Genomic DNA, 23,588 nt, shown 5'->3' on the forward strand with positions numbered 1-23,588 from the left:
GCAAATGTCAAATTGGCCAGGGGTCCGTGACCTACCTCGGGCATCAGGTGGGAAGCGGTCTGGTGGCCCCGCTGCAACTCAAAATCGCTGCCATCCAGTCGTGGCAGCCCCCCATCACCCAGACCGAGGTCCGCGCCTTCTTGGGACTCACAGGCTACTACCGGCGGTTCGTGAGGGACTATGGCAGCATTGTGGGGCCCCTCACGGAACTCACATCCAAAAACCAACCAAAGAAGGTCAACTGGACCCCAGACTGTCAAGCGGCCTTCGAGAAGCTGAAGGCCGCCATGTGCTCCGCCCCTGTGCTCCAGGCCCCCGACTACAGTCGGGAATTTATCGTCCAAACGGACGCCTCCGACCATAGCATTGGGGCAGTCCTGTCCCAGCTGAACCCCGAAGGACTTGACCAACCAGTGGCCGTCATCAGCAGACGTCTCCTGGCCCGAGAGCAACGCTGGAGCACCATCGAGAGGGAGGCCTTCGCAGTGGTGTGGGTCCTCAAAAAGCTCCGGCCTTATCTCTTCGGTACCCACTTCCGGGTACAGACCGATCATCGGCCCCTGCAATGGCTAATGCAGATGCGGGGGGAAAACCCAAAACTATTGCGTTGGTCCATCTCCCTGCAGGGGATGGACTTCACCGTGGAACATCGGCCCGGACAGGATCACGCCAACGCAGATGTCCTGTCTCGCTTTTTCCGCCTCGACGAGGAGAGTCCCCAAGAGGATGGGTGACTCTCCCCGCCTTCAGCTGGGGGGGACGCATGTTGGACAGGCCACATGAAGGGCTTGCTCCCTCCCCGCACGACTGGGCCCGAGCCCGGCTCTTCAGGTGTGACACGCAACAACCACCCGTTTCCCATCTCATATGGGACCCCTGCCCCTGGACATCTCCACATCATGGACCCGAATCACTACCGGCCCCCTCGCCCGGCTTGGGCGCCATCTTGGACACAGCACCACGAGGCCGCGTGGCCTCCGATCGACCCTAACCCTGGGCCTGGCCAGGCCCCGACATCCCGGCACCACCATCCACCCAGGAGGTGAGCGGACTACTTGGCAGGTCAATGGGAGAAAGAGGTGTCGATGGCTCTCCCCCGCCAGGTGCCGATCGCCCCCGGCTCCCCCGGGCACTGGCTCCACCCCCCTGCTGGGTGTCTGGACTCCCTCATCCCGGACCTCCCGACCTCCAAGTGCGAGGGTCCGGACATCAAAGGGGGCCAGACCTATAACTGGGGCAGCTCCAGAGCAGGAAGGCAGTTGTATCCTGGAGTCGAGAGACGCAGTGAAGAACTCATCCTTGACGGACTACTGGCGCTGCCGTAGTCCTACCTTGCGAACTATCGTCCTACCTGCTGGCGCTGCCGCAACCTTCTGAAACCTTCATCGTCGTCGGGACCTGCTGGCGTGGCCGCGGACCGTTTGTAACCACCACCTTCATCGGGACCTGCTGGCTCCGCCGCGGACCGTCGCTACCTTCAACCATCCCGGATTCCTATACAGAGAAGAAAGTTTCCAGTGACCTCTGAGCTAGTTGGTAACACAACCCAATTAAGTTTAGCATAGTCAGTGGAGGCCTGGAATATCTGCAGTTCCACGTCGATACTACTGTTTATGTTATTCCAATGCGCAGGGCCTAGTGGGAAACTAGGAACTACACTACAGTTCTATGTCTACCCGAGGGGTAAGTGGGGTTAAAATTAATCTAGAAGAAGATGATCTGCATTTCCCACATAATTCTTATGGTGAGTCACTAAACAAAATAATGGCGGGTCATGACTTGGAAATTTTGGCTTATGTTAAGGAGGAACATGGGCATACTATCCCTACATATACGGGTAGAAATGCAAACTCTGTTATCGATCATGTAGTTGTATCATCTAATATTAGTTCACTTTGTATGGCCCCAAGGATTGAAGAAACCTCGCTGAGTGACCACAATTGTATTATTTTAGAAACTATTATTTGGGATGGCAGGTCTATACCCATTACGCGAATTGTGGAGAATACTGAACCCCACAGACCCAATGGGGTGAGATTAAGATGGAAGGGAGAGAAATCTGAGGCGGTATTAAAATCCATAGTTAAAGGGTGCATTGAGAAAATTAATGACATCCTGAATACTGATAATGACTCAGAATGTATTTTAAATAATTTTATATGCATTAATAATGCTATAGACACAATGTTTACCAAATTTGGCAATCACACCTGCACTGCATTGCTTAGCGAACTAAAGCAGGCCGAGGGACAAGAAAGCGGTAGCCCAATTGCGATCCGATTATACGATAGCTCTCAAAAATAGGAAGGTAGAGCTACAACAGGAGGCCTGGGGAAAGCTGACACAAGCAGCGGAAATGTCTAATTGTGCACTATTTTGGGCAACAGTTAATTCCCCTTTCCTAGAAGATGATACGACTCCAGATCTTACGTCCAATGTTACCAGTGAGGCCTGGGTAACCCATTTTTCTATTATATTTAAATCTGATAACCCCTGTGGTGCTAATCATAGATCTTGGCCTATAGTGCCTCAAGATTTTACAATAGCTGAAGTTGAACAAGGTATTAGTGCCAGCAAGGGGGGGAAGGCCCAGGGGCCGGACGGGGTTCCGATTGATGTCTATAAAGCTGCCCCGATGCTGTGGAGCCCCGTGTTAACTATTGTATTTAATGCAGCTGTGAGCAATGGTGTTCCATCGACCTGGGGGGAAACTATTATAATTCCAATCCATAAGAAGGGAGACAGGGCGGACGTTAAAAATTACCGCCCTATTTCCTTATTAGATTCCTCTGTCAAAATCATGAGCAGGGTATTACTGGTAAAGCTGGAAGAATGGGCAGTGGACAACGGGATCTTGGCCAGCACCAATATGGCTTCAGGAAAGGGCGTGGAACGCTAGATCAGTGTTTACTTAGATCTGCTTATCGGGAAATATACCCAGGCTAAAAAGGGCTCGCTCTACATCTGCTTCACAGATCTAAGTAGTGCCTTCGACCTGGTGGATCATTCCACCCTTTGGACGAAGCTGATAGAACTTGGGGCCCCGGAAGGTATCATTTTCTTTTTAGCACGGTTGCATTAAAACCTTCAAACCAGTGTTCATTATGGGGCAAAGGGGGAGTGTTCCCCTAAATTTAAGGTTAGGAGTGGTATAAGACAAGGCTGTTTCCTTGCTCCCCTGCTTTTTACCCTTTTTATAAATGAGGTAGATGCAGTTTTAAAAACAACAAGTGCTGATGCTCCCCAGGTAAATGGGCTTGACATGCCGGTATTGTTATATGCAGACGATGCCGTGTTACTGTCTAGGACCCCCATCGGCCTTCAGCGTTTAATAGATTGGTTCTCTACTTTTATTAAGGACAGGAAATTGCTTATCAATAAAACTAAAACCCACACTATGATCTGTGGGGTAGGCTGTAAGAGGTCCCACACCTTTTTTATTGATGGAGAGAGAGTGCTCCAAGTTGATAAATTTTGCTATTTAGGAATCCCCTTCATCAGAGATCGAACATGGGCGCACAAAATTACCAATGTGCGTGCAAAGATGGCCAAAAGTGCCCATGGGGTTTTCAGATTTGCGGCAAAGATAGGCGACAGGCGCATTATGGATATGATGCAGATTTATCAATCCAGATGTGTGTCTATCGCCTTATATGGGACCTGGGTGGGGGACACTGTTCTAATGGCTGTTTGCAAACTGAGGAAAATATTTTCCTCAAAAAACTATTGTGTTTACCAACCTCAGCCCCAATTGATTCAATCCACAGAGAACTAGGGATGAATTACTTGTCAGATTTTGATATCCCTAAGGCCGCTAATGATTTGGTGCTCTATCTGGCAAAAGGAGGTAGCAGCCCTTAATAGACTCGTAATTAATGATTGTCTCACTCTGGATAATCATCTTAGGATCCCTTGGCTAAGATATATAGTATACAGTTTTAAAGAAATCTGTGATATTAATATTGTGGCTGACCCGTATGCTGCTGTAGCAATTTCAAAACCCGAGATGAAGGTCATGTTTATGACCTACAGAGTTAAGAGGCGGGCGAGCATCAATGGTTTACTGTCTACCTGTATGTTTTATAATAAATTTGTAGAAAGAGAAGGGTTCCAATTATACTTAAGTGAGGTGACAAGACCTTCACGCAGATTTGTCCTTACTAGGCTGAGGCTCGGGCTTGTACATCACTTGGTAGCTTTTCCACTTCCTAAAAAGCACCCGGTTGGCCCTTGCCCGTGCCACGGTCAATCCAAACAAAGCACACTGCACTTTCTTCTGCTATGTAATCTTTTTAAGAATTTCCGTACTGTCTATTTAAAACCGATATTTATAAATATGGAGTCCGCTCTGTAAACGATGCAATGAAAATGATTTTTAATATACATAATTTGGATATCTGCTTTTTTACTGCTACCTTTTTATACAAATCAATCCATGCTAGAAAAAGTATGATGTTTTAATATATGAGTGTTTTACTGATTATCCCTGCATTGTTGTCTATATATGTATGTTATTTTGTGCTTTTATGGTCATTTTTGATATGTACCGAATAAAGCTTTATGAAAATGAAATGACTCATTTTTCATCCAGTAAGTGCAGCAACCTCTCATCTTCTAAAGAAGGATTAGGAAAACAAAGACGAAAGAAATCTCTATTTTTCTTAGTGTGCCAAGGAAAGAAGTTTAGGCACAAAAGATGGGGCAGTTCTTAAAATGAATCCATCTTCCTAAATTTGTAAACACGGAGAGATACACAACAAAGCTCCTTATTTCCCTGTTAGTTGAGCTGATAAGATAGTAACCAAAAATACAATCTATAAAATCTTCACAGTCAACCACTTTAAATCCACCAGGGAAAGAGGTGAAAGAAATCCCTGCAAAGAAGGGAGAATTAGTGGCATATTCCATCAAGGACAACAAAATGGAGTCCTAGGTCTGAAAAGAGCAAAATTCTTAAGGAGCCGTAACTCCAAAAGATCATTATCCAATAACTCCCCAAGTTGACAACGAAAAGCCCGAAGAGCAGCCCATTCTACTTTTAAGGTAGCCACTGAATGGCCTTTATGAAACCCATCAAGCAGGAGATGTAAAACCATTCCAATTTCACTAGCGGAGGAAAGGATTCATTTTTGAAAAATTTTCCAGTACCTCAAATAACATGATAGTGTGAATGGATGCCTAGACTGCTGAATAACCACTGCCAGGTGATCAGGAACCTCTTAGGATCTATGCTTAATGGAACACTGAGCGGGTTGCTAGGAGCTCAGAATGTTATGTTGTAAAGCGGAGCTCAGTAAGAAGAGGTTGGTGAAGGAGCTGGAGGTCTTCTCATGTATTCTTATTCAAGTAAAGTTTACTTCCTTCTACAAATTGCTTTGGACTCATCTTTACACTGGTGACGAGGGACTACTACTCTGGCAGGGGACAGATTGCCTTTGACCTCCACCCCTGGATGATACTACCTGGAGCTGGTAGTATATATTTACTCCTTCAATTATAACTCTACTGGATTTGGATGTTAGTTCCTTTATTTTTTTCCTACTTCCTTGAGGATTTAAAAGATTTAAAGCTACTTTTTTCTTATTAATCTTACAAGAACCTACAAGAAATTTTTTCCACGTACTTGATTGTGCCATTTCAAACTGTTTATCTATGTCTGCTTAACCGTCATTAGCAATTTTTACCCGTCATTGCCGATTGGAGTTGCAGACTATTTGTGGATTTAGTTGGAATTAGCAATTTCATCAAATTTTCATTCTTTTGCGATGTGCATCTTTTGAAGTGCTTGAAACTGCCTACATGTTGTCTCTAAACGCCGTCATCGGAAGCTCGCACTACTGTTGCCAAGCTCTGGCGTCAGAAGCTGCTCGCGTCACTGCTACTGCTCCGGCAGTCACCCGCGCGACCTGTGCCATCGTCATCACGCATCACACGTAGCGTCAAAAAACGTGGCGGCCATCTTGAATTGGTCTAATAAATTATTTCCTGGCATTTAACGGCGGAGAACAACGCAAATCGATAAAAAGATCATAACAAGAACCAACAACGAACCTGGAACAATAATGGTTTGTGAGCGATGCTGTAATCATTATATGAACCGTAAGAGTGGAAAAGTAGTGGGAACTCTTTTCTACATTGTTCATTTAGGAAAGGTTGTGGGGACATTGTTCTTGATGTATTTTGTCTTCAACCATTAGAGTAAGCATTGTGTGGAACGTATAACATTCCTTCTACAGTTATGGCTGACCAATCATTTGCTGCTCCTCCTTCCTTTCTGCCTACCCCTGGTGAGCCCACTGTGCCGTGGAAAGAATAGAAAAAGCTGTTTTGACATACATTCTTGCCACTGGTGCAGACAAATTTGGACCAATTCGCAGACAGGCAATTTTACTCCATAATTTAGGAGTAGAAGGCAGGAGACTTTACGAAGATTTACCAGAGATATCCTTGGGTATAGGTAATGGTCAACCCACTAATGTCTACGAAATGAGCATGCAGGTGTTGGAGAAAATGTTTATAGCTAAAATCCACACTGTTTTAGAAAGACACAAATTCTTTTGTCGTGCACAAAGGAGCGATGAAGACATTTCTAGTTATGTTGCAGCTTTGAGGGGACTATCTTTAAATTGTCAATTTAAAGATTTAAGTGATTCTCTAATTAGGGACCAGATCGTTAGATGCACCAATAACAAGAAAGTAAGAGAAAAATTACTCATAAAAGACTGTACTTTGGAAGAAGCAATACAAATTGCTAAGGGGCTTGAAAATACTGACTTATGGATTAAAGAAATGGACATGTGTACCAATTTGATAGCATCTAAAGATGCTGTAAAGGTGACTGAACATAGTGAAAAAGCTTCTAACGTTTTGGCTAATTTTGATGTGACTAAAATAGTTAAGCCTGCTGCAAAAATTGATTTTAAATCTACTAGTAAATTTCCTACGTATCGTCCAAGTAATGTTGGACAACAAGGAAACTTTCGTCAAATTAAGTGTTACAGGTGTGGAGCTCCTGGGCATATTGCATCAAGTACGCGATGTATGGCCAGAAATGCTATTTGTAGAACGTGTGGCCGAAGGGGCCACTTAGCAAAAGTTTGTAATGCTAAAACACAAAATGTCAATGATGTTGATGATTGTTGCGAAAATGTTCAAGAATTAATGTTGTGTGTTGAAGGGTTACCTAACAATGAGAGTATCCAAGAACATGTCTCTCTTGTTGATATACCTTCCGAGAGTACAGATAAATTAGAAAAGCCACACTGTTTAATTCATTTTGATAGCAGGGATGAGAAGCATCCTCAGACCAGAGATGTTAAAATGTTAATTGATTCTGGAAGCCTTTATACATTATTATCTAAAGATATGTACATTGAAGTTTGGGGGGATAATAGTGATGTTGCTTCTTGGGGGGTGCCAGATATTAAAGCAGTAGGTTATAGTGGCAAGATTATAGATATCCTTGGACTCAAATGGATGGTAATAAGTTTCTCAAATAGGAAAGTATTTGGACGAGTCTACCTGACAAAGCAAGGCTCCAACTTGCTTGGTTGGCGCCACCAGAAGGATTTGGGTATTTTGTTGAATCCTAATGCTGCTGTCCCAGTTTCTTCACTTTCTGTCCTAAATGTTGATAGTTTTGAGATTGACATTATGAGAAGATTTCCCAATGTTTTCTCTAACAATTTGGGGAAATTAAAGGGGTTTTCGCACAAAATCATTCTCAAGAAGAATGCGCCAGCGGTCCCAGTGGTTCATAAAGTTAGAAATGTGCCGCATTTAATGAGGGCCCCTCTCAAAGATGAATTAGATAAGCTGTTAGATTTGAGAATAATTGAACCCATTGAAGCCTCTGAATGGCTCGTCCCCATTGTCGTGGCACCTAAGGATGGGGGAGCTAAGATTCGGCTCTGTGTGGACCTCCGAGACTTAAATAAAAACATTTGGATGGATAGGCAACCATTACCAAACATTTCTGAGATGTTAAGTGCTATGGGTGGTGGCGTGATTTTTAGCGTGATTGACATGTCTGCAGCTTACCACCAGATAGACTTGGATGAACAATCTCGACATCTCACTTCTTTTGTGACTCCGCTGGGTGCATTTAGGTATTGTAGGATGCCCTTTGGATTGGGGTCCACCTCGTGAAGGACTGGGTTTTTGCTAAGACCCAGCGGTGCCAGGGATAACACCTAAAACCTTCGTGGGTAACCTGTTCCGGCGTACAAATGACAGAGACACGGGACACTTCCTTCGGCGTCAAAGATTCGAGGTTTATTACTGCAGGGAACACAGAAGTCACAAGAAGTACAACATGTGTAGGTTCGAGGAGACTGCTTCAAATTGTATCTGGGATCGCTCCTCTTATACAGTTCTCGAGCATAGGATAACATGGTGCACAAAGGTTTACAACTTGGTTCCCATCGTAAAAGACATAATGGGGTCGCTTTCATGTATTCAGGGCCCGGAACATAACTACAGTAGCATTTGGTGGTTCCCAACTGTAAAAGTACATCTTCCCACCATTAGTACATTCCAATCAGCAGTAAACGAATCAAGGAAGAGACAGAAACAGGTGCAGAGGAAGACGGAAACAGCAAACAGATCGAAAAGGGTGTAAAAGGGGTGGCGTCAAGAAACACGAGTTGCAGGCATCAAAGGGGACGTGCTTAATGAATGCATAACTGAGACAATAGAGCGGCACGGCAAGATGAGCCTCGAGCGGGGCCATCTGCCTTACAGTGTCATCCCCCTCATCATAAAGACACCTTCAAAGGAGACGTGTCTTCCGCAAGAGTTTGGGAATCCCAGGGTCGCGAAGCGGACAGCGTCCGTTCGCTGGCTACTTGAGGGCAAGAAACAAAATGGATGCCGTATCTAAGATGGAACCCGTGGGCTCAGATGAAGAAACCCACGAAACAAACGAACGGTTCAGGTTAGCACAGCGTAAACGCGTACACCCACTAAACTCGTCATTTGCGGTTCATAGATACCAGACTCGACCATATTCGTGCGAGTCGAAAACACCACTTACAATTGTCACGGAACCTCACTCGGCGGTGTTTCAGAGAGTGATGCAACAAGTTTTGGTTGGAATACAGAATGTTTTAGGCTTTCAAGATGACGTGTTGATTGTTGGGAAGAGTTGTGAACATCATGATAAAGTTTTGACGGAAGTGTTGGAACGTATGGAAGATAATGGCATGACCATAAAGAAGGAAAAGTGTCAATTAAAACGAGATAGCGTGACTTATCTGGGCCATGAGATATCTGGTCTTGGCATTAGGCCTAAGAAGAGTATAATTTCTGCAATTAACAATGCTCCTATACCGTCCAACAAAGATCAGCTTAGATCCTTTTTGGGTCTACCTGAATATTGTTCAAAGTTTATAAAGGGATTTTCCGATGTTGTAGAACCTTTGAGGGTGTTGATGAAGAATGGTGTTACATTTAAATGGAATGAGGTTTGTGATGAAGCATTCAAGTGTGTTAAAAAAGGAATTTTGCATGCACCGACTCTTGGTCATTTTGATGTGAAAGCTAGGACTTTAGTTACCACAGATGCTAGTGCTGTAGGGATTGGTGCAGTTCTGTCCCAGATTTCAGATGGTGTGGAGAAGATCATAGGATTTGCATCAAGGAGACTTCAGGGAGCTGAAGTTTCTTATTCCGTTATTGAGAGGGAAGCTCTCGCTTGCACCTGGGGAATCAAGCATTTCAGATATTTCCTTTGGGGTTTGCCTTTCAGGGTGAGAACGTATCATAAACACCTTGTACATTTGTTTAAGGGGGGGAGAGGTTTGGAAGGAAATGTAACTCCCAGAACACCACTTACAATTGTCACAGAACCTCAGACGCTCCTTTTGCCCTCATGTAGGCAAGCACTAGTCGGAATCATAATCGATCTCGATATTCATCAGACCATCTAGATGCTGCTGCAACATAATTCTATCCATCAGAGTTCCTTTGGTAACAGGCGGCTGCCTTATACACGTCGCAGCACAGAGGCCACATAAAGCAGGACCACACTGCACACAAAGGCAACACGTGAACAGGAATGCTACGACAACCCCGATGATCATCAGAATCATCCAACCCCAAGTCGACATCAGGCCCCAAAACCACCCGAGTAGCGTCCAATCCCCTACGTCCACGTGTATGGACTCAGAGATCTTATGCAACTTCGAGATGGCTTGATAGACAGTCGGAGCGTTGTCTGGAATGAATACACAACAACTCGAATGGATCACTCTACATACTCCACCTCGATCTGCTAAGACAACGTCTAAAACCATACGATTTTGCAACGTCATCAACCTATCCCCCTGAAGCTCTGCTGTGATATTACCAAGGGCACTGGCAGTGATGTTAGCTGTCGATTCCACCTCTCGAGTCAACTGTCTCAGGTTCCTACTATTGATCATAGGCCCCCAAAACGGCAAGAAACCCTTGAAAAAGTCTTCTGCCTCTTGACCGGCAGTGTCCTCTTTGCTAATCACGCCCCTCACAACTCTAGTCTTGTGGTAATCGGAGGCGACTGTAAAAGTCGGTGGCAACAAATTCGCAATATAACAGGTGCCCGCAAAGTCAAGGGGCAACCATGTATATGCACGGTCGTAACAGACAAAGTACGTACCCTTGGCAGTCAGGAGAACAGGGGAAGAGAGCATTGGTAAGACATACGTCTCAGAGCAAGCACTCTCTCCAAGGTGAGCCCTCTGATTTCGACCACGGCCTTTCAGACAGAAATTACCAAGGTGGGGTACGACCCATATTGGAGACGAGCTCCTAAGCTGTCTTTCGCCCACGAGCGCACTATACTCAACCTCACTGAGATCCCTATAGGCTCGCACCTCTTCCTCTGGGATGAGCGACGGCTCATAGATATCCCTATCTAAATCTGCAATCGCTATTGCCAAAGGCTTATGGTACGGACCAGGACCAAAGTGTGGAGAACGTGGCTCTCGAGTGGGGTAAGAATCTAGTGCACTTCGAAACATTGTTTGCAATGCTCGCGCTGAACCCTGGGAACTATAAGGAAGGACCAAGTACGGAATTCCCTTATCGGTGGTATGTGGCATTAACCCACACACCCAACAATTGGTAGTATTCATCACCAACTGATGCTGATGAAGGAGTTGGATGAAGGAATTATTCATGAATTCCGCACGTCTAGCCTGCTCGTGTTGGGGTAAGATGTGGAAGGAATGAGGAGAAACAGTGGTAGTAAGTTTAGGTTCAGGAGAAGGGGTAGGTGAGGCAGAAGGCAACAATGACTATCATGTAATACACCCCACCCACCAATAACGAAGAAACAGTTAAAAATAGAAGGAACACCTGAAACATGAAGCAAAGTGTGTGCAATTCTGCGCAACTCGAGTCTTCTAGCCTGAGCCTTTTCCATGTCCGACAGCTTCGAGAAAGCCATCCTCTAAAACCGTCCGCTATGTTCTTGACGCACTTCGTTCTGTGTAGCAATAGTCAATCCCCAGGAGTTCCTAGGAATCGACGGTCTCTGACCTAGTGTCAAGACCTACTAACCAGAAGGAAGTACCCGCGCGGCCCTACGGTCCACCCGGATGTAAGGTATTTTAATCAACAATATATACAAAAATCTGCTAGCTGTGGAAGCAAAAACACATATGTGGAAAAGACTCAAAATTTTCAAAATTTACAATTTGGCAAGTGTATTCAAAACTAGACAGTGGCAATGGGGCAACGTGAATGTCAGGGGAGAAAGCAAATATTCTTATTTTATTAGTCTCTAGTACTGGATCGAAGAAAATATCGGCTTTTCCCAGGACGTGTCTGCTCGTCAAACAATTGGTCCGATGATGAGACAGAGTTCTGTTGACCAGTCAATTGTTCAGATCTTGAGTTTTGTGATAACAAATGTTCAAAAATATCGTTCTGCTGCACTGAGGTATCTCCGACAGGCTGAGCATCGCTAAAAGGGACAAAGTTCGGAGCAGCTTCAGTTTCAGACGATGCAATGCCTTTCTTCACCCACGAGTCTGCTGGCAAAGGTATAGGTACCTTTTTAGTATGGGTGGCATGCACCCAATTCTTGCGCCCTTCCAAACGAACAGCAGTCCTCGTGGCAAGGAGAACTTGGTAGGGTCCAGTAAAACGAGGCTCAAGGCTGTGCTTCCGGCTGAAATTCCTCGTCACAACCCAGTCTCCAGGCTGGAGCTGGTGGCCTGGACCCTCCGTCTGCGTCGGCAGTGCTTCAAAGACCTGTTGGTGAATTAACCTCAGTTTAGCAGTCAGATCATGAAGATAATCGATCAACATTGGGTACTCAAGATCAGAGAACACACTGGGTCTAGGGACCCCCCAAACATTTGCAGGGCGGCCGAACACAATCTCATAGGGACTGAGCCCTACTCGGGAGTGTACAGTCGCCCTGGTTGACAGAAGAGCTAAGGGCAAAGCGTCAGGCCACGAGAGACCAGTCGTAGCCTGGATCTTCGCTAATTTCAGTTTAAGGGTGCCATTATACCCTTCAACCAAACCTGCTGACTGGGGATGATTGGCGCTGTGGAATTTTTGTGTAATTCCAAGGCCCTTACACACACTCTTCATCACACTCCCTACAAACTCACTTCCGTTATCAGACCATACAATTCGTGGCATTCCATACCGAGGAAAGTATTCCTTCAGTAGGATTTTTGCAGTGGACAGAGCAGTGTTGTCTTTGAGAGGGTAGGCTTCGATCCATCGGGAGAATGCGCAAACCACCACTAAAACGTAGTTCAGGTTATTGCATCGCTCCATATGGATGAAGTCTAACTGAATCACCTCAAAGGGACATGAAGGGGGAGCAAAATGGCCAGGGGGTGTAGGAGTTCCCTTACCAGGATTGTACAGCACACATATCATACAATTCTTAACCAATCTCTCAGCACACTTAGTAATACCATCATTCTTCCACACAGGGGACAACAACTTGCAGATACCTTTCGCACTAATATGTGCCAAGCCGTGTGCCATCGTCACAACAGCCAGCACATACGCATCCGGCAACATCCACCTCTTATGTTCCGACAAATCAATCCAGCAACCATTCGCATCCAACTTTCCCGTACTCTCTTTCCACTTCGTCTTTTCAGTCTCGGTGGCCTCGTTCTGAATCGCTTTCACACTCTCAATAGTGTCCTCACACATACCAGTTTCTGCAGGCCACCTTACTGAACTCGTCACATACATTCTAGTGCTAAGGTTCCGGGCAGTCTCCTTAGCAATCTCATCCGCAAACGCATTGCCACGACCAACGTCATCCGTCACCTTACGGTGTGCACTACATTTAATAATCGCCACCTGCTTGGGCAATGTAAGTGCATCCAAAAGATCATTCACGAGCTGTCCGTGCTGAATCTTTGTACCATGCGATGTCATGAAACCTCTCTCTCTCCACAAACGTCCAAAACTATGCGCAACACCAAACGCGTATTGACTATCAGTAAACACATTCACTCGTTTCCCTTTCGACAACACGCACGCTCTAGTCAAGGCAATCAACTCTGCCGCCTGTGCAGAATTCTGATTCAATCTCGCAGTCTCCACAACCGTACTCAATGTCACCACAGCATACGCAGTCGTCACATCACCATTCGGCAACTTAAAACACGACCCATCCACATACAGGGTCCCATCGGGATCTTCCAATGGAGTATTTTTCAAATCAACACGACCTTTTGTTTCCTCCTCAGTTCGTAAGTAGCAGTCGTGAGGCGCTACTTCGTCTGACTCCATACTAATCGGCAACAACGTCGCCGGATTCAGGACATTACAGCGCTTTATCTGAATGTGACTTGCCAAAAGCGTCAACTCGTAACCAGACAACCTTGCACTCGTGAGATGTTGAGTTTTTGTACGATTTAAGAGAGTGTCAACTGCATGCGGAACCATCACCGTAAGCATATTATCCATGACCAATCCTGCAGATTGTCGAATGGACACCGCAGCTGCCGCCGTTGCTCTCAAACAACTCGGCAATGCTCTAGCTACTGGGTCCAAGGTCGAGGAAAAATATGCACATGGACGCTGCTTACCATCAAATTGTTGCGTTAAAACACTCAGCGCACAACCTTCCCTCTCGTGAACGTATAGTGTAAACGGCTTACTGTAGTCAGGGGTACCTAACACAGGGGCCGAACACAACGCGTCACGCAATTCAGAAAAACTTTTCTGGCATTCTTCCGTCCATGGTAAAGGAGTTGGGACATCCTTGCACGTAAGAGCTACCAATGGTTTTGCTAGCAATGAAAAATTTGGAATCCATTGCCTGCAGTATGACGTGATACCTAAAAAGGCACGCACATCTCTCTGAGTTGTTGGCACAGTCATACGAGCAATCGCTGCAATTCTCTCTGGGGTCAACCTTCTTCCCTCCTTTGACAATAAGTGACCTAGATAGGTTACTTCTTGACAACAATATTGCAGTTTAGAAGGTGACACCTTGTGATGTAAGTAACAGAGATGCTGCAACAATGACACCGTAGCAATTCTGCAAATGTCCTGAGTATCTGCAGCCACCAATAAGTCATCGACGTATTGGATCAAGGCCGCACCAGCCGGCAACATAAACGCATCAAGTTGGCTCTTCAAGGCTTGGCTGTATATCGATGGACTCTCACAGTAGCCCTGAGGAGCGCATTTAAACCTAAAGCTGCGGCCACCAAGAGAGAAACCGAAAAGGTCCCTACTCTCTTCAGCAATCGGAATGCTGAAGAAAGCATTCTTCAGATCAATCACTGAGAACCAAGATGCAGAGGCTGGAATCAGAGTCAGTAGAGCCGTAATGTCAGGCACCACAGGGAACTGAGGAATCACAATTTTATTCACCTCCCGTAAATCAATGACAAAACGATAAACAGGGGGTTTCGATGGGTCAGTGCGTTTCAGAATGGGCAGCACAGGGCTATTGCACACGTTTCCCCGAGTCTCTTTGATAACATCTTTCTCAATCAAATCGTAGATGATGGCTAACAGCGCTCGCTCACCATCAAGAGAGATACGATACTGGGGAATACGTGGCAAACGCACATTAGATTTCAGATGAACAACATAAGGGGAGATATCAAGCAGGCCCACGTCATTGGGACCTGTTGCCCACAAAGATGCAGGAAGAGAACTCAATTCCGGTGGGAGCTTGACGATGAACAAATACATAGGAGAGATAACTTTCTCACCCAAAGTAAGCTTCACTCCCGCAGGAGAACAATACAAAGTCGCATATAGTCGTTTCAGCAAATCCAGGCCCAAAAGATTCTCACCACAACCAGTAGTCAAAATCAAAGGAGCTTTCAGCTCACGCGGCCCAATTGCAAGGGGCAAAGGGCACGAAACCGGATTGCTAACAGGGGCGCCAGAGAATCCAACGGAAACATTTGTTAAGCCAGACAAGGGTGCGCCAGGGAGTTTCGAATGCATGATAGAACTTTTCGCTGCACCAGTGTCCAACAGAAAAGGCTCAACGACGCCCGAGGTGGCAACTGCGACGTAAGGCCCTCTCTGATCAACCGGAACTGATACTACTCCCTCTCCTTGTCTATGGCTGTCCTAGTAATTACCGTTGTCAGTGTTCTGCTCGACGAAATAATCGTCTACATTGTACTGAGCAGATCTGCTTTGCGATGATCCACGCTGATCGAAACAATTATTAGAATCGGAAGAATTATTGGAATGATCATTTTGAGCACCGCGACCTCTACCACGTGATGCTTGTTGGGGACCACTACGACCTCCTCTAGATGAATTACCACTATTACGCTCACTCAAAACTGGACAATCGAATTTCAAATGACCCTCGTTCCTACAATAGGCGCACTGATTGTACCCCAACGTAGATCTCTGCGAAGAGGAGTCATTTCATGTTTGCGACCTATTCGGCTGAGACTGCGATCGATTCCGCTGTTGCGAATCATTCTGATTCGAACGTGGAGGATACGCTTGTTGCAACAACACCTTCGTTTTGAGCTCTTTCGTCTTTTTATCGGCACGATCATTCTCCTCTTTCTCTCTATTCTCATAATATTGGGCCGTAGCCAATATCTGAGCAGAAGTGGAAACAGCCCACGCACTTTCTGAATTTCTTAATTTGCTGCTTAAGTCCAGCAACAAATTCGACACAAATTTGTCCACAAACAATCTCTGACCTCCCTCAGTGCCCATATCCTGACCACTATGATCAATGAATGCCTCCTCAAATCTCGTAAAGAAATCAGAGACACTCTCGTCCTTCTTCTGTTTGCAAGCGGACAACTTGTCCCAATTCACCTTCATAGCTGGCATAAGCGTTTTCATAAGAGTGATTATTCTCTGAGGGAGATTAGCAATCAACTGTTCGGGTTTGGCCCCACCAACTTGCAAAGCATCTGCAGCAAGAAGTGCAGCCCAGTCACCGCCTAATTCTGCTGCATGGTCTTGCTGACGAATCTTTGCCCATACCGGTTGCGGTACGACATTGCCAAACAACATATCAATGTCGGCAAGATTCATCACCGTCGCATCCACTAGCTGAGACAACTCTTTATAGTACCCAGCAGGATTTTTGTGAGGGTCAGGCAAAGATTGCTTCACCTGCAAAACTTCTGATCGTTTCCATGGGAGGTGTATCCACACTCTCTGGAAATGTGGCAAGATCGGTGGAACTTGAGCAGCATCACCCGGCATCCACACTGGTGGAACTTCGCGCATGGGATACTGACCAGGCGCTGCTGGCGATCCCTCAATATCTTCTACAAACAATGCTCGAGGCATTATACAAGGACGAAAAGATAGCAACTGCTCGACAGCACGTCGAACATTGCTACCCACTATCATTACGCTTGCAAACTGAAGCTGAAGATTAGTTAGAGCAGTCAATGTATCATCAGACGCATCAACCGATATTTGATCACGCAAAAGCTTGCACATCTCCTCAAAGACAAACCTCTGTGTCGGTACGTTGAACTGAGAGAACGTATCAAGTACCACACGTGGAGGATTTCTAAGGGGATATTTCATCCAAGCCATCGCCATATCATATAGACAGTCACGTTCCCTACTACCGGGAAGCTGACTTCGTCTTTGGGGACCATCAGAACCAGCGGACTCAAGAATCGGTCCAAGAGAATTGAAAAAGTTAGCAGCAACAGAAGGAACACGACGTCCAGTAGATGGGGTATTAGGGTAACACAACGGGGTAACAAGAGAAGTATCAGAAACAGAAGGAACAGCAGGAGTAACCAGAACAGTAGGAGTAGCGGGAACAGGAGTATGAGGGAGTACAAGTGGAGGAGCAGTAGGGACAGAAGTAGGCAGAGGAGCAGGGACAGTTGGAGGTACAGGAACAGGAGCAGGTTGGGGAACAGGTACAGGAACAGGAACAGGGGGAACCACAGGAACTGCGGTACCCTGCGCATACGGAGGTGGCGATTTCAAGAGATAGGACAACAAGGGGTCCTCTGCTACTTCCTCCTTCTTATCCGTACCCGTCGGTAAAGCGGGGTAACACTTATCTATAGTCATGCGCTGCATTCTATCGAAAACTTCCTTTTCCTTATCGTCCTTATCTCGCTGGAACTGCTCTGCGTTTCTTACCATAGTAACAATACCTTCTCTCTTATTACGTTTAATCTGTTTGATTTCTTTCTGCTTGGCTTCTTTACGCCACAACCGAAAGGAATCAAACATGGCCGGCCTTGCTTTTCTTTGGAACAATTTAGCTTCAAGATTATCTAAAATCGGAGTCTCAAAACTACCATGAGGTGGCCAACTAAGGACACCGTCTTTCTTAGTGTATCGAACCCAACACTCATTGAACGTAATTGGACCTAAACCGTGTCGGCTGTACAACTCATAAGTTGGAGTTCCAATCGGAGGTATCGGACACGAGTCCTCCAATCGGGAATCCGTACCACAACTTTTAAAGCAACTGAACAAAGTACTACGGCCAGGCATCGTGCACACTAACCGAGTTTCACAAACGACTAGGGTTATAGGATTACAATATCCCTACAAAGAGCAAAAACCCTCGGTTTTTGGCGACTGCAGACGTCAAATATCACAACAAAGAACAAAGTACCAAGAACCACAAATGCAATGGAACCATGCAACAACTAAGCACCCACAACAAAGGACTCTGGGAGCGACCCACAAATACTTAACTCAAAGATCAATGGCGTCACCAGGAAGGCCCGTCAATCGTCTCGCTGTACCAAGGTCTACGCCAGGCGCCAAAACAGGTCTACAGTCAGGGCAGCAGTCCGTCGCAGCCGTCAGGAGGCGGGGATCTTCGCGGGAAAAGTCGTCGGGCCACTTGTTTCGACAACAGGATCGATGAAGCGGGGTGCACCTTCCCTCGGAGATTTCACACGAAGTTCCTCACGATCGTCGGGCTTGGACCGGTACCACTGATGCAGCCCCACGTGGGCGCCAACTGAAGGACTGGGTTTTTGGTAAGACCCAGCGGTGCCAGGGATAACACCTAAAACCTTCGTGGGTAACCTGTTCCGGCGTACAAATGACAGAGACACGGGACACTTCCTTCGGCGTCAAAGATTCGAGGTTTATTACTGCAGGGAACACAGAAGTCACAAGAAGTACAACATGTGTAGGTTCGAGGAGACTGCTTCAAATTGTATCTGTGGATCGCTCCTCTTATACAGTTCTCGAGCATAGGATAACATGGTGCACAAAGGTTTACAACTTGGTTCCCATCGTAAAAGACATAAGGGGTCGCTTTCATGTATTCAGGGCCCGGAACATAACTACAGTAGCATTTGGCGGTTCCCAACTGTAAAAGTACATCTTCCCACCATTAGTACATTCCAATCAGCAGTAAATGAATCAAGGAAGAGACAGAAACAGGTGCAGAGGAAGACGGAAACAGCAAACAGATCGAAAAGGGTGTAAAAGGGGTGGCGCCAAGAAACACGAGTTGCAGGCATCAAAGGGGACGTGCTTAATGAATGAATAGAGCGGCACGGCAAGATGAGCCTCGAGCGGGGCCATCTGCCTTACAGTGTCATCCCCCTCATCATAAAGACACCTTCAAAGGAGACGTGTCTTCCGCAAGAGTTTGGGAATCCCAGGGTCGCGAAGCGGACAGCGTCCGTTCGCTGGCTACTTGAGGGCAAGAAACAAAATGGATGCCGTATCTAGGATGGAACCCGTGGGCTCAGATGAAGAAACCCACGAAACAAACGAACGGTTTAGGTTAGCACAGCGTAAACGCGTACACCCACTAAACTCGTCATTTGCGGTTCATAGATACCAGACTCGACCATATTCGTGCGAGTCGAAAACACCACTTACAATTGTCACGGAACCTCACTCGGCGGTGTTTCAGAGAGTGATGCAACAAGTTTTGGTTGGAATACAGAATGTTTTATGCTTTCAAGATGACGTGTTGATTGTTGGGAAGAGTTGTGAACATCATGATAAAGTTTTGACGGAAGTGTTTGTTGTATTCTCCTCTTACTATATATCTCATGTTATTCTTCTCCCTAGCTGCTCAGCCTGTGTGTGTGTTCTAAATGGAACGTTGAGTGTGTGAGCTATGTGTGGAAGGTTTGAGTGTCTGAGAGAGAGTGACAGTTGGATGAATGGGGCTGAGCAGCCAGCAGGCTACTCCCGGTAGGACTGTGATAGGACTTAACTAAGACCTTGATGGACTATTTACCTGCACTATCTTTACCACAATAAACCTACGTTGACTACATCATACTGGTGTCATCTCGGATTACTACATATTATTTTTGGCGACGACTAGGAGACGTATCTACGCTTAAATCAAGGTACAAGTGGCCTAAGAAACCTGACCATGATCACTACAATGCGCTGGAGTAAAGATACTGCGAGTAACGGATGTCTAAACAGACCAAAAGGAACAAGATGCGACAGAAAAGACATTCACAAGGCCTCACAGGTACCTTTCTTTAAATACATCAAGCTACAAATGAAACATAAGAAACAAGCACAAAGACAGCGCGCTGTGCAGTCCTACCGGTGTCCATCACATCGGACAGCCCCCAGACAAGCGTGCTGTTCACCGTCTAAACAAGTTACTATTACAAGTCACAGAATGGATGCTGTGCAAAGTGATTTTCAAAGTACAGTAAGACTTTCTTTTATTTCATTAATTTTGCGCAGATTGTGTACATGAATATTCCAGCGTGGGGACATCAGACAAAATCTATATCAAAAGTTACATGGCCACAAGGCATATTCATAGTCTCTCAACACTCAATTGGTGTCAGTTATGGTCAGCCTGAACGTTCATATTTAAAAAAGCCTACTGCATTTTGAGACTGTTTGACCTGAGAGCATATTCAACGAGGGAGACTTTCGCATTTAGAGTGACATGTAGACAGAAGAATTCAGAAGAAATCCATGTCACTAAGTAAGCTGCTGCCATGTCCGAGTGAAACTCTATGAAACCTTTACTGTAAATTGAAGGAGCACTGCTGACAGAGACAAGTAACTCACCGCACTTTTCCCAGCTTCTGTCATTCAGTGGTTATTTCCATGTTTGAAGACAATCGCATGACATCTCCTTCGTTAACTGTAAGTTAGCTGCAGCTGCGCTTGTACTTGTGTGCACGTGCTCTCACCGTTTGTCAGAAGAGAGATCCTTCTGTGGCGCAGTTATTTTCACACTGATGACGTCGTGGAATCCCCATGTGTATTAGCGGAGATCCAGAGCGTCATCAGCATCCGGTGTCTTTCCATGAGCCTGCTTTCAACCTCTGACCCGAGGCGTCTCTACGCAATGGCACGCAACGTAGAGCGGACATTTTGTTACTCGGTTACTATGGTTACGAATGGCAACCGCAAATTTCTGTCAACCACGTTTGCTTCCGATCAAGATGGATAATTTAAGGAAGTTTATGGTGATTTTGCAGCATGTTTCTGTTAACGGTGGTATTTCCTGGTAAGAGAAGACATTTTTGGGAACGCTCGACTGAGTCTGGAAGCACAATTGAATTAGGACGCTCTGCAGTTAAAAAAAGAGTTGGCAAGTTCACCGGAGTACTTCTCTTCTCGAGTGCAATCCAGGATCGTTAAATTGAAATCTAGTTTTAATGCATTTCTTCTGCATTCACAGTACCGTGTCATGCTGCCATCTAGTGGCTATTCTTCACATTTTCTTAATATTTCACTTTGCAGTATGTATGTAGCATTATTTAATGTATTATTTCAAGTACAGTGTTACTATAATACAGTTTCTTCTTTAAGTACAGTTTTACAGTATTACAATTTTACAGTTTTGTTTTACTTTACATGGCCTCTACACAGGGGTGAACCCTTTCATGGGGTTGTTGTTCCCTTACATGAAGGTTGGCCCTACGCAGGGTTAATGTTATTTCTATTTTACGCTTACGTCAGAGTATATTTTAAGAATTGTTATGTTAAATTTTACGCTGAACTACACTTGTACCCTTACGTGAGGGTGGGTGTTAGACTGGTTGCAGGGGTAGCTCCCTGCGTGCTTAAGACGCCTTGCGCCGCATGATTTGAAAGCTTTTCACATAGTTTGTTCCCATATAATTGGAGTGATTTCACTGGTTGTTCCTGGTGGGGCAAGACATAAGGTGTAAGTCCTTATGTTCTCATTACGTTTTATTTTAGGTTGTCCCCTTTTGGTTGACGGGGGCAGGACATTTGGTACTAGTCCTTCTGTCCACATTTACGCTACATATGTCTCTACATGGAGACCACATTCAGTTGTCCCTGTTAAGGGTGGGGGGCAGGACACTGGGTAACAGTCCCTTTTGTCCACACTTTTACGCACATGTTGGTTGTTCCCTGTTTAGGCTGGGGGCAGGAATTTGGGTTGATTGTCCCTCTTTCCACATATTTACAAGGAGTTTCCCTACATGGGATTATTTACACTTTCTCTTCAATTTTGTTTGCTAATATTAAAGAAGGGAGATGGGTATTCTGTATTTCATATATTTTTACCTTTTTCCCTTCTCTTTTTATTGTGTAGTTTCTATCCCTCTAGTGGTGTTATTATATATATCATCCCTGGGTTATTGACTATGTTGCCTATCTTTTGACGAAACAACATCCTTTGCTGAGCTGTTTACAACTCTAGGATGTTTGGTACATACTCATCAACTTTTCTTATACTGGTATGTTTTCAGTTTTGAGATGTTAAATGTATCTTTTTAGCTTGTACGCTTATGCTTGTAGTTTTAGACATTTTTACTATTACCTTATCTTATTATCCTCAAGCATATAGTTTCATGATGTTTAGCACTGTCTTTCTTTTATAAGGAAAGAGGTATGTTGTATTCTCCTCTTACTATATATCTCATGTTATTCTTCTCCCTAGCTGCTCAGCCTGTGTGTGTGTTCTAAATGGAACGTTGAGTGTGTGAGCTATGTGTGGAAGGTTTGAGTGTCTGAGAGAGAGTGACAGTTGGATGAATGGGGCTGAGCAGCCAGCAGGCTACTCCCGGTAGGACTGTGATAGGACTTATCTAAGACCTTGATGGACTATTTACCTGCATTATCTTTACTACAATAAACCTACATTGACTACATCATACTGGTGTCATCTCGGATTACTACAGTGTTGGAACGTATGGAAGATAATGGCATGACCATAAAGAAGGAAAAGTGTCAATTAAAACGAGATAGCGTGACTTATCTGGGCCATGAGATATCTGGTCTTGGCATTAGGCCTAAGAAGAGTATAATTTCTGCAATTAACAATGCTCCTATACCGTCCAACAAAGATCAGCTTAGATCCTTTTTGGGTCTACCTGAATATTGTTCAAAGTTTCTAAAGAGATTTTCCGATGTTGTAGAACCTTTGAGGGTGTTGATGAAGAATGGTGTTACATTTAAATGGAATGAGGTTTGTGATGAAGCATTCAAGTGTGTTAAAAAAGGAATTTTGCATGCACCGACTCTTGGTCATTTTGATGTGAAAGCTAGGACTTTAGTTACCACAGATGCTAGTGCTGTAGGGATTGGTGCAGTTCTGTCCCAGATTTCAGATGGTGTGGAGAAGATCATAGGATTTGCATCAAGGAGACTTCAGGGAGCTGAAGTTTCTTATTCCGTTATTGAGAGGGAAGCTCTCGCTTGCACCTGGGGAATCAAGCATTTCAGATATTTCCTTTGGGGTTTGCCTTTCAGGGTGAGAACGGATCATAAACCCCTTGTACATTTGTTTAAGGGGGGAAGAGGTTTGGAAGGAAATGTAACTCCCAGAATATATAAGTGGATTCTGTCTGTGCTTGAGTACAATTTTGAGATGGAATATGTCCGAGGTGAGAAAAATGTAGTTGCAGACTATTTGTCAAGAATGCCGGTAGAGTCATAGGTGAGGATTTGGAAAATTATGACTTTGAAGCTAGTTGTAATGAAATCTTGACGTTTGATAAAGCAGAATGGGAATCTGCCATGTCTGAAGATCAGGTGATATCATTAGTCATAAGAAATGTTTCTGAGGGATGGTCTAGGGAGTCTTGTGCTGACATTCGTTTAAAGGGTTTTCATCATGTAGAGGGTGAATTGAGTGTTTCAGAAGGTAAGTTGTGGAGAAGAAACAGGTTGGTGCCACCATGCAATCTTAGGTCTAAGAT

At 45.1% G+C, this 23,588-nt stretch overlaps 1 protein-coding gene across 2 annotated transcripts in view; it reads right to left on the reverse strand.

The window, feature by feature from the left end:
* Positions 1 to 20,737, reverse strand: part of RING1 (ring finger protein 1) — an 86,219-nt gene extending 65,482 nt beyond the window's left edge. Inside the window, exon 1 of one of the 2 annotated variants that reach the window (XM_086920637.1) lies at positions 20,476 to 20,737. The gene's annotated coding sequence lies outside the window, so the exon portion shown is untranslated. The remainder of the gene's footprint in view (positions 1 to 20,475) is intronic. The other variant, XM_086920642.1, reaches the window with a different exon arrangement.
* Positions 20,738 to 23,588: the final 2,851 nt, after the last annotated feature.

The sequence above is a fragment of the Lissotriton vulgaris genome, chromosome 5 (assembly GCF_964263255.1).
Source record: "Lissotriton vulgaris chromosome 5, aLisVul1.2, whole genome shotgun sequence".
Lineage (NCBI taxonomy): Eukaryota > Metazoa > Chordata > Amphibia > Caudata > Salamandridae > Lissotriton > Lissotriton vulgaris.